Source organism: Peromyscus californicus, unplaced genomic scaffold (genome assembly GCF_007827085.1).
Source record: "Peromyscus californicus insignis strain IS unplaced genomic scaffold, ASM782708v3 Scaffold_16__1_contigs__length_79575227, whole genome shotgun sequence".
In the NCBI taxonomy this organism is placed as follows: Eukaryota; Metazoa; Chordata; class Mammalia; order Rodentia; family Cricetidae; genus Peromyscus; species Peromyscus californicus.
Genome location: NW_026294458.1, coordinates 14319525 through 14330691, shown reverse-complemented (window position 1 = coordinate 14330691; position 11167 = coordinate 14319525). Strand labels below are relative to the sequence as shown.

Here is an 11167-nt window from a genome sequence, read left to right as displayed (position 1 = left end):
ATTGGGTGATATATATTATATATATATATATATATATATATATATATGTATGTTTATTGATTTTTGACTGTCAAGTTTCGTTGCTGTATTATTCTGTTTATATGGAACAAAAATCCAAACTAATAACCACAAAACTGAACAATAAAAATTCTATTAAATGTCAAAATAAAAAATGTATCTTTCCCCTGCTAGATTTAAAGTGTACCTTTATGCAGTGAACATTTGAACCTTTAACCTCACATGTCATTCTATCAGACAGTTAGGACTAAACATTTGGGTTCCTTTCAATCAATTAACCCAAAGAAAGATCAGAAAAAACACTGCTATTTTTATACTTGAAATCTTACATAACAAGATCTCACAGAGAAATGATGGAACAAAGAAATCCAATTTCCTATCATGAAATATCAAAACCAATGACCCAAGACCTACAGGTGTGGACAAAAAGTAGCAGAACTTCAAGTGACAGGGAGAAGAAACTGGAGCGAGATCGTGAGTCTAACAGGAGAATGTAAGCTGACAGGGAGAAGAAACTGGAGCGAGATCGTGAGTCTAACAGGAGAGAATGTAAGCTGACAGGGAGAAGAAACTGGAGCGAGATCGTGAGTCTAACAGGAGAATGTAAGCTGACAGGGAGAAGCTAGGAAAGTGTCATCACGGTGGTGCTGGAACCCCGGTGGTGGTCAGGGATGATGGTGGGCTTTGTCATTAGTAACAGGCATACTTTTATCCCTGTACACCGTACTTAAGTTCCCATCTTGTTTTGCTTTGTTTTTCAGGACAGAGCTTCTCTGTGTAGCTCTGGCTATTCTAGAACTCGCTCTGTTGACCAGGCCTGCTTCTGCATCCCGAGTGCTGGGATTAAAGGTGTGGACCATCAAATTAAAAATATTGGTTGTGCCTTTCCAATTCCTAAGGTTCACAGACAACTTCCATAAACATCATTTTTTTTTTTCAGTGTTCTTGCCAAAAGGTTTTTCACTATCCAGTAAATCAGCTGTTTGCTGCTACCTTTGACATCTGCTCTTTTCTAGAAACTCCCTCTCCCCCAGTCGTGGACAAACACCTCTTAAATCCAATGTGATCTAGTTCTCTTTTCTACAGAAAACGACAGAAAACACGGATAGTCTCTTATTTACCAAGTTAACTGAATTAAGAACTAAAATCTTTCCAACAAAAAATTCCAAGTCTATACAGATGAATTCATTGATAAACTACAGTATCAATATAATTTATCATGTTAAAAGAATAAAAGAGAAACTCTCTGCAAATAAAACATTTGTGCATTTTACAAATTTACAAAATAAACTCTATAAATCCGGAATAAAAATTTGCTTTTTTAACCAGATAATGGGAATCTACCAAAGTCCTGGCAAGATGCTATTTTCATAGATTGAGACTGTGGCAGTGATATGCATTGTCTTTTCTTTTCTTTTTAGAATTTAATTATTTTATGTGTATGGGTACTTTGCTAGCATGTATGTCTGGGTACCATGTGTGTGCCTGGTGCCTGCAGAGGTCAGAAGAAGGTGTCAGTTCCCCTGGAACTGGAGTTACAGATGGTTGTGAGCCTGTGGGTGCTGAGAAATGAACCCAGGTCCTCTAGAAAAGCAGCCAATGATCTTAATTGCTGAGCTATCTGTCCAGCCTCTGTCATTTTGTAACACTGACCTGGAGGTTATGTCAGTCATCACACAAACAAAGGAAATAAATGTTCAGAGAACAGGGAAAAAAATAAAGAAAAACTGAATTTTATACACAAATCACATGGTTGAATACACAGACTTTTACAAAATAATCTAAGGTACTTTTAATGAACTTAGCAATATTAATTATATAATCAACATAAAGAAGCCAGCCATGTTTCTACATATTAATAAAAACAAGAAACATTTAAAAAGCAGTATCATTTATAATAGACTGGGTATCAAGGTTATCCAGTATCTTGGACTAAATGTAACAAAAACAATTATAAAATCTCTATTGTTCTACAAAACACTACTCAGATAAATTTAAAAATATCTGTGTAACTGAGACAAAGATATCACACTCATGAATGACTCAATTTTCAGTTCTTGAAAAACTGCACTGTAGTTTTCTAGTCTTTTCTTTTTTGTTGTTTCAGCAAGGGTCTTACCCTATTGCCAGGCTAACTCTGAACCTCAGATCTTCTTGCCTCAACCTCCTAAGTGATGAGATTACAGGTGCGAGAAACCTAAGCTTGGCTCTATTTGTATATCTGTCTGTATATGGTGCATGCACAAGTCTAACGGTGTGTGTGTGTGTGTGTGTGTGTGTGTGTGTGTGTGTGTGTGTGTGTGTGCGCGCACGCGCGCGCACATAGAGGTCAGGAGTTGACACTGCGTACTGCTGTGGGATAATGCTCTTACACACTGTAAAGATTTGCCACTTGAACTGGTTTAATAAAACACTGATTGGCTGGTAGCTGGGCGGGCAGTTCGGTGGGAAAGCCAAACTGAGAATGCTGGGAAGGAGGAAGATGGAGTAAAGGAGTCAGTCGCCAGCCAGACGCAGAGGAAGCAAGATAAGAATGCTGCACTGAGAAAAGGTTCCGAGTCATGTGGCTAAACACAGATGAGAATTATGGGTTAATTTAAGTGTAAGAGATAGTAATAAGTCTAAGCTATTGGTTAAGCATTTATAAATTATATTAAGCCTCAGAATCAATTATTTGGGAAGCGGCTGCTGGGTATTTGGGAACAGGCAGATGGGAGAGAAACTTCTGCCTACAGGGTACCTTTCTTTACTTGACCTCAGTGTTTGGGCTCACTGAACTTGGAGCTGGCCATTAGGCTGGACTGGCTGCAGCAGGATCCTTCTGACAGGATCCTGTTATTTCTGCTTTCCCAACACTGAGGTTGCCTGGCTTTTCTGTGGTATTGTGCATTTGAACTCAGACCCTCACGCTTGAATAACTAGCACTTTCCCACTGAGCCATCGCCATAGCTCCAACATTGATTTTCATTTTAAAAATCATCCAAGAACTTCAAAGAAGACTTAAAAAAATCTTGAAAATAAAGCTGAAAGACATACAAACAGAAATCAACATGTATTATAAAGTCACTAACACAGAGAATGTGCTGTTGCCAAGAGGATTGATAAATACATCAATAAAGAGCCTAGAATTAGAACTATTCATGTATTCCCTTAATATGTAATAAAATCACCAACAAACTCAGTGGTAAGAATCCTAATCTAAGAGGCAGACAGATCTCTGTGAGTCCTAGGCCAGCCAGGGCTACATATGTTGTGGAATATTATTTTAACTAGGCAATGATGCCGCATTTGTTTAACAATGTAAGGATGTGTGTTTAATTCTGTAAAGATGTGCTGCATTTGTTTCACCTTGCCTGCCTAAGGCACCTGACTGGTCAAATGAAGAGCTGAACAGCCTAGCTAAGCAGTGAAAGGACAGGCAGGGCTGGAGGGGAAAGAGACTAGATAGGAGAAATCTAGGCTGGGAAGGAGGAGGAGGAGAATGAGAAGACACCAGGGCAAGAAGCCTGGCAGATGCCAGACAGACAAACATAGAGAAGCAGTGAAAGAAGATATACAAAAGAAAGTAGTAAGTCCCAAGGTAAAAGGTAGATAGAGAGAAACAGGTTAATTTAAGTTAAAAGAGCTAGCCAGAAATGTGCTTAAACTAGGCTGAGCATTCAAAACTAAGAACAAGTCTCTGTGTAATGATTTGGGAGCTGGTTGGTGGCCCAAAAAGAAAAAAGAAAACAACAACAACAACAAAAACACCTGGTACATACATATTAAAACCTTGTTTCAATAAAAAGGGGCTGTGCATGTCATATTACCTTTGTGTTAATATCTATGCTTCATACATAATCTAACTTGCCTTGCCTTAGAAACTGCATCCTCTAATCAGGAATTCTAAAGGTTTCATATAATATTAAATAAAAAAAAAAACTTGGACTGAGATTTATAATTGAGAATCATTCACCACTGATATAAACTTGAAAAATCCTCTTCTCAGGAAGCCAATGGAAATTAATTCCTGTCCTCTTATTAGAATGATGCTGATATGTGTTTTAGGTTTTTTCATTTCAAATTTCATAATTTGGTCTTATTTACTATAAAAGAGTGAAAAGACATAAATGATACTTTCAGACTGAAAGAAGGTAGTAAGAATTTTAAATTTAGGTAAAAATCAGTGAGTACTATTTTTTAAAAAATTTTATCCTGACATGTCTGGACTACTCTTTTTGTATAAACTTAATATGCAAAAGTATGAACATTTTAAAAATGTTTCTGCTGCTAACAAGTTACCAAGATAGCATTACAAATATTGCTGGATATGTGACTCACATTTGTAATCTCAGCACTTGGGAGGCTGAGGCAGGAAAATTGCCATGGGTTGGAGGCCAAGCCTAGCTTACAATGTGAGATGCTGTCCCCCAAAACATCCCCACAAACAACAACACTAGTATATTGTTCTGCCATAAAGGCTATCTTAGGGGCCTAGGAAAGTGCTCAGTCCATAAAGTACTTGTCATACCAGCCTTGGGGCCTGAGTTTGAACCTGGAGGCAAACAGATCCCTGGACTCAACCCAGTCTAATTGGTAAGCCCCAGATCCTAGGGGAAAACCCTTTCTCAAATGCAGCAAGGTGGATGGCTCCTGAGAAATGACTGACACCCAAGACTGACATCTGGCCTCCACATGCACATATATACATACATACTCACACATATACACAAAAAAGGATATTTCAGGATGCTATTACTCTGCCATTAAAATGTGTGTAATCATGAGTTTTTAAAAAATTCAGTTATGCACATTATGGGATACATTTCTGTTTTCAGATAACTAACCTGGAATCAATTATTTCATTTCTTAATATTCTTTTGGGATTAAAAATTGTGATTAAAAATAATACATGCTTTGTGTTTGTTTAGCAGCTTAAAATTGTCTTTGCATTTGACAATAAGAACCAAAATTTCTTCAGTGTGCCTTTGTCAGCTAGTAATGACAAGAAGTGAACACCTTAAAAGTATTTATGAAGTATTATACATGCATTTAGGCAAGTAGAATTTGTAATCTAGGCTCTTGATACTGTTTTTTCCCCCTAAAATTATTATGTATACAGTGTTCTGCTGCATGTATGCCTGCAGACCAGAAGAGGGCACCAGATCTCATTACAGATGGTTGTGAGCCACCATGTGGTTGCTGGGAATTGAACTTAGGTCCTTTGGAAGAGTAGCCAGTGCTCTTAACCGCTGAGCCATCTCTCCAGGAGTTTTTACACTCCTCACTAGAAACAGGGAACAGAAAAGCAAGCATTCACATGCTTCCCTCATCACTTTAGAGGTCCACGGCCTGAGCCTGACTGCCTTGCTTACATGTCTCACATGTCACTGCATAACTAGAGTGTCCACTGCTGTCTCTGCTCAGACATATTCAGACAGGAATATTCCTGCAAGTCTGACTTGGTAATTATATACTTCATCTCACGGGGGTGTGTCACTGGAGCCCTTAGAGTGGAAGAAGATGGTGGAGAGGTTAAGTGGGACAATGACAAAGATTTGGTCTAGTGCCTGTTTGTTGTGGGGTTTCACTGGCTGCTGACATTTGCCAGTGATCATCTCTGTCTCAATTTCTAAGGGAAATATGAAATAATTCATTGTGCTTATCAAAATTCTAAGTACCCTTTTGTCATTAGTCATCCTAATATAATAGAAAAAAATGGATACACAGAAAGTATTCTTTTGTGTGTGTGTGTCATGTTCAAAGCCTTCAAAATAACCAGAAATAGGTCATTTTGCCTCATTCATTTGCCAAAGTAGCTAATTCCAAGCTCAAGAAATTTTGGTGCAGGTTGATAATATTCTTGTATTTTAGACTGTAAGCTTAATAGCAAGAAATTGTATCAATAATTGTGCAGCAATCATTGCTGTATACCTTTGGTGCTTAACAAATGTTCATAATTATTTAAAAAAGAATCATAATCTGTTTAGTAAATAATGCTGGATCACTGGGGTATCTGTCTGAAATAAATATATTACCTACAAAAACTGAATCAAAAGACATCAGGCTTAGAGGCTACAGATAAACTGTGAAGCTTTTAAGTTCCCTAACATGACCATAGGGTGGGAAATGATCTCAATGAGCCCTTAAAGAATGAAATCATGGAAAAAACAAAAATGCAAACTTCTCTAGGGATGGTGTGAGCAGCAGCTGCCACGGCAAGATCAGTGCTCAGGTCACTTCCTGACATCTAATAGGAGGCTTTTGGGTTCTTTTAAGGCCTCAAGTTTGATATATAGGACCAAACAGAAGTCACAAGAAATGCTGCCTACACTGTGGCTTGTAAAGATTGTGTGCAAGTGGTGGAGGGGGAATTCAGGAACTCTAGCTGTGTATGGTGGCAGTAATTATGTGGTTATCGGCATGGAACATTCCAGGAGGGAAAAATAGAATGGAAGAAATTCAGCATAAAACACTGAACACTTCACATGACTGCTGCAGAATATTAGTTTAAGGTGTGTTATATCTGTTTAATGATGCAAAGATGTGTTGTATTCTTTTACGTTGCATTTGTTTAACTCTGTGAAGCTGTGTTCCTTTGCCTGTCTAAAACACCTGACGGTCTAGTAAAGAGCTGAATGCTCAATAGAGAGGCAGGAGAAAGGACAGGTGGGGCTGGCGGGCAGAGAGAATAAACAGAAGGAGAAATCTGGGAGGAGAAGAGCAAGAGAAAAAGGAGAGGAGGATGCTAGGGGCCAGCCACTCAGCCACCCAGCCACCCAGCCAGCCATGGAGTAAGAGTGAAAGTAAGATTTAAGAAGTAATAAAAGGAAAACACCCAGAGGCAAAAGGAAGATGGGGTAATCTAAGTTAAGAAAAGCTGGCAAGAAAACCAAGCTAAGGCTGGACATTTATAATTAAGAATAAGCCTCCCTCCGTGTGTGATTTATTTGGGAGCTAGTTGGCGGGAATCCCAAAAGAGCAACAATTACCAACAACACATGATGGCTAGCCTGTGGGCAAGAGACCAAACTCGATTTCTTGCTTCCAGTAATCAAACTTTGTACTTCAGCTGCTGATATGAAGATTAGATTATTTACTTGTGATCTTCAAGATAAAAATGAATGCAAGATTTTGGAGGGCCAGCCAGATTTCATGAATAATTTGGTGTTCCATCCCAAAGAAAGCTATGAAATTGCAAGGGTAAGTGATGGCCACTCCTGCAGGGTTTGGGGCTTGGAAGGAAAAGCAGATAGGCCATTTTCTTCTTCATTCTCCTTATGAGTGCGGCATACCCAGGAGGCTGTTAAGCTATGGTTGTAAAGAAGAATGAAACAATCTTGCTTTATGATCTAGGCCCCAAAGTCTCTTCAGTCAAATAGACTGGTGCTTAAAGCATAACTTTAAAAGTTGGTGCTCTTGCAGAAAGTTACTGGCTAATTTGGCATTTTATTTTGTACAGCTACCCTCAAGAGACTAGCCCTGTTCACACAGAGCAAGCACACTTATTTTAGGTGGTCTGCAATTAGTGAACACTTGTTTGCAGCCACTGGTCATCCTAGTAAAGTGATAGATCAGTTTCAAATACATCACTGAGGGCAAGCTGAGCCTGTCCTCGCTAGTTCTGTAGCTGCTGGAGCTGGTCTTTTCCACTACGTGCAGTTGGAGGCTATCACAAGTGGCTGTTTTGGGTGACCAAAATATAAAATAAAAATTTCTCTGTATTTTTGATCTTATACTTCGTGATTTTAGTATTCTGTCCAATTTCTTATTTTAATACCAAATATACCATAAACTCTAGAAATATCTCAGTTGTCTCTTCTGTTAAGTAAAATAGTCAAAAAATTGTTCAAAAATTGTTCAAGTAATTTGATTAAAATATAAAATTTTATTCAAAAATAAGTAGGAACAGAAAAAAAGTAAAACAGCCAGGTGGTGGTGGCACACGCCTTTAATCCCAGCACTTGGGAGGCAGAGCCAGGCGGATCTCTGTGAATTCGAGGCCAGCCTGGGCTATAGAGCAAGATCCAGGACAGGCACCAAAGCTACAGAGAAACCCTGTCTCAAAAAACCAAAAAAGAAAAAGAAAAACAAACAAACAAACAAACTAGGTGGAGATAGTTGCAATTTCTTTAATTCACAAGCCCTCCTTCAAATCAGTAAAAATGTCCAGGCTGGAGAGACGCCCAGTCAATACAGCGCTTGCTGTGCAAGATGAGGACCTGAGTTCAGATCCCACCACACAGAGAACAGCTGTGTTTGGGTCTGCAACCAAAGCTGTAGGGGCAGGAAGGACGGGAGAGAAGTGAATACCTGGGGCTCACTGGCCTGCTGGCTTAGATGAATCTTTGAGTTCCAGATTCAGTGAGAGACCCTCAAAAGGCAGGGCAGAAAGTGAGAGGAGACACCTGACACTGACTAGTAGCCTCATATGTACACCTACGTGCACATATGCAAGCACACGCATAAACATGTAGAGCTTAACTGAATGGCATAAAAGATATCAGTCAAAGCAATAATCACACGAAGGTGATTATTATTCATTAATTACCTAGAAAATACTGATTTCTTTTAGATAATGTAAAATTTTTGCCTTTTCTGGTCACCAGGAAAAATAATAAGATCAGTATGAAAATGATTAATGCATAACTCAATACATATCCATTACCACATATAAGTAATAAAGACTAATGATCCCAAAAGTTGAAGATGCAAAAACCCAGACTATAAAGTGTTTCACATACTTTGCTAATTTGTCCATGGCCATACCACCCTAAACTCACTGGGAGCTCTATAACACAGCAATGTCACTCTAAGAGAAATGGGGTGTATGTTCAAGAAAAATATGTAAACTGGGCATGGTGGCATATACACAAATCAGAACCAAGGAGGCTGAGGCAGGAGAAGCATGAGTTTGAGGCCAGTCTGGGTTATATAGCACAACTCTGTCTAAAACAAACAATGATGGTGAGAAAAAAAAAAAAAAAAAGATGTGCAAAACCAGCCATGGCAGCCATATTCCTTCTCAATCAAAACTGAAAATGACCCAGCAGTAAAACAGAAAATCTGCTGTATGTTCATATAACAGAATACTACACAGCACTCAACAAGAAAACAAACCACCAAAATGATATGACCACACAGACCCCACATACCTTTAAGGTAAGTAAAAGCAGCAAGTTACAAGAGTACAAACAGAAATTGAAGAAGGAGTAGTAGATCTAAAATATCTACATATAACAAAGTAATAAATACACACACAGAGACACAAGGTTCTCTTTAAGAACTAGACAATTTAATGCCACCTCTCCACTCTTGACCAAGGGAGCCCAGTCTTGCCTGGTACTTTTTTCCTAGTCATTCTCTCACTGACCATTCTTCTCTCACTTCTTTTACTTTACATTTACTCCTCAATCTCCCAGAAGAGAACTTCCTTATCACTCACTGTTACTTTCAAATGTCCAGCTATGTTCTGCGGTGAGGGAGAGGACAGTTGGTTGAAACACCGTTGGAAAGAAGAGTCAAAGAACTGGAGGTGTACAGACGTGAGTATCACCAACAAACAGTAAAGCCTGAGCTTAACAACCCATTAGGAGCCGGGCAGCGGTGGCGCATACCTTTAATCCCAGCACTCAGGAGGCAGAGCCAAGCGGATCTCCGTGAGTTCGAGGCCAGGCCTGGGCTACAGAGTGAGTTCCAGGACAGCACCAAAACTACACAGAGAAATCCTGTCTTGAAAAACAACAAAAAACAACCCCCCCCCCAAACCCAAAACAAACCAACAAAAAAACCCATTGGGAAAACAGAGCTATAAGGAGGCGAAGAAATGAAGTTGCATCACCCAAGGTCAAATGAGGTGGAACCGGTAAGAGAAGTGACTGAACTGATAGCTGTGAATGCTTTAATTGTTAAAGGTGGTGAAGGTACTGACAATCTCTGAAAGGATCTGAAGTATCAGAAGGACTTACAAACTCAAGCTGAAGTGGAGGGCAGAAGAGAAAGCAAGAAATCAAGACAGCAGAGAGCCAGGGTGTACATGAGTTAGTGCAGCTTTCTGTCATCTCTAAGAATGGCAATGTGAATAAATGCTGCAAGAAAGATCATGTAAGTATTCAACGAATAAAGCCAGATCTGTAAGGGAGACTCAAGATGATTATAATACAGGGATAGGCAGTAAGCTGAATGCAAGGTCTGACAAGGGCTTAGGAAGGCAAAAACTACTTATTAAAAATAGATTGAAATGCTTAAAAAAAAAAACCCCACAAAATAAATTATTCATGTTTTTTACATACTTAATAAATATAATTTGTAAGTATACCCAAAATTCATGACTGCAATTGCCTGAGATGGGGAATGGTAATAAAACACAAAGCTGTGCTACCCAAGGTGAACTACAATTTTCTCATCATGTTCTCTCAGTTCATTAACAGACAGGAAATGAGAACAAAAAGAAACAGCTCAACATTCCACCAAACTCACATAACCAACAACAGTCATCATTACTTACTCTTCTCTAGGATTACCTCTTCCACTTAAAAATACCATGTCATTATCACAAAAGGGCTAATTTCATAAAAATACTTTTCTGTTTAATGTTTTTCTAGGTAGTAACCTGGCTATTTGTAATACATGTTTGATTAAAATTAGGACATCAATTATCAACTTGTAGAAGAGCTGTCCCAAATGTACACATGGCTGTCCTAAAGAGACAACATTCAAAATGAGACTGATGCCTGAAACAAGAAGCCAGATTGTAGTTTAAGTTGTAAATAAACACATCAGAGTCCCTATGTGAAGTTTATACACAAGATCAAGGACATACAAAAATTACAAGTAAGTAGCAAGGCATTTTCTTTGTCAAAAAGAAGTACACATCTGTTGATTTAGAAAGGCTGGACATCATTAAGAAAATAACTCATTTACATTAAAGTCAGTGCTTCTCAAAGCAGTCAATGAACCAACCAGGAGCATCAGAATTAATTTGCCCATACACAGAATAAGCTACTTGTTTATTTCTGTGCTTAAAGCACGTAACATGAATATGCATTATTTAAAATACCTTTAGTAACTGTTATTTATAGAAAAGCTTAAAAATCAAGGTGAAAACTAATTTTATTATAAAGATTATGACTTAATAGATTCTTAAAAAAACTATCAGATTAAATGATTA

The 11167-nt window shown here is 38.5% G+C and overlaps 1 pseudogene; it reads left to right on the top strand.

Annotated features, from left to right (window-relative positions):
* The first annotated feature begins 416 nt into the window (after positions 1 to 416).
* Positions 417 to 9340, top strand: LOC128111675 (nucleoporin Nup37-like; annotated as a pseudogene).
* The last annotated feature ends 1827 nt before the right edge of the window (positions 9341 to 11167 follow it).